This window comes from Mesocricetus auratus, unplaced genomic scaffold, assembly GCF_017639785.1.
Source record: "Mesocricetus auratus isolate SY011 unplaced genomic scaffold, BCM_Maur_2.0 Super-Scaffold_100013, whole genome shotgun sequence".
NCBI lineage: Eukaryota > Metazoa > Chordata > Mammalia > Rodentia > Cricetidae > Mesocricetus > Mesocricetus auratus.
Window position 1 is genome coordinate 55104976 of NW_024429196.1, and position 1215 is coordinate 55106190.

Below are 1215 nucleotides of genomic sequence, written 5' to 3' on the forward strand. Positions count from 1 at the left end.
GTGAAGAAGGGGAAGAGGGGAAGGAATCAAGGTGGGCTTCATGGTTTTCTTGCCTTAAAAAAATTAAAAACAGAAGTGGGGAGCTCAACGGCATTTTATAAGCACCTGGTTATAAAGAGTGAAGAGCTAGTGTTGCAGTGAGAGGTGTGCTGTCTTAATACAGTATTATGAAACTAAGCAGGCCTGAAGCCCCCTCCACAGCCATGTGGTCCAAGATTCCTAACTTCCCTTGCTACAATCTCCTCTTTAATTTGAGGTAAGAGATGGATATGGAGAGAGAGTGTGTGTGGATTGAAAATAAAGTGAAGCATTTTTAGGGTGCCTGGCACAGAAATGACTGCAGTTTTGATTTGGGTACGAAGTGTTGAAAGCTTGGCCCCCCAACTAGTGGAACCAGTCCTTGGTGGGGTGATGGGATCTTGAGGGCTCTAATATAATCAATGAAGAATTCATTGATGGATTCATAGTTTTAATGGCTTTCTTGGAAGATGGCAGGAGGTGGGGCCTGACTATAAGAAACTATAACTGCAAGCATGCCTTTGAACAATTTCCTCTTTTGAATACCCTGCCCCCCTCCTTTCCCAGCCTCCGCCAAGTGCCTGCTACCACTGTGTGCTGTTCAGTTCCAAAGCAACGGGTCCAGATGAGCCAGAACTGAAAGCTCTGAAACCATGAACGTTTCCTCGTTTTAAATGGTTCTCGGATATTTGTCCCAGTGGTGCAGAAAGCTGGCACAGTACAATGTGTAGACGATGAATTCTTGAAGACTTACATAATAAATGTCGACACAGGTAACCTAAGAGCTTGCTGCTACCGTTTTACTTAGCAAGGGATAGGGGTAGATGGTAGAAAGTGTAATGTTGCCAGGTGTGGTAAAGCAGGCCCGCAATCCCAGCATGAGGCCAGAGTATCAGGAGCTCAAGGTCAACACCAGCTCTAGGCCAGTTTAAGCTACATGAGACCCTTTCTCAACAAAAGCAGAAAACAATAATGGTCTGCAGTGCATTTGTCCCTCAGAGGCTCTGCCTAGATGCCCAGCAGGTGACCCTGCCTCTGCATAGCTTTGGACCCATAGCAACTGGAAGCAAGGAGCAGTGTCAACCGGTCTATCCACCCAGGGAGAGCTAGGTGTAGGAGGACAAGCTTCGTTTCTGTGCAGGCCTGACAAGGGGCGTGGCCTGCCGGGGGTGTGGCTTTGAATTTGGCACTTGGAGG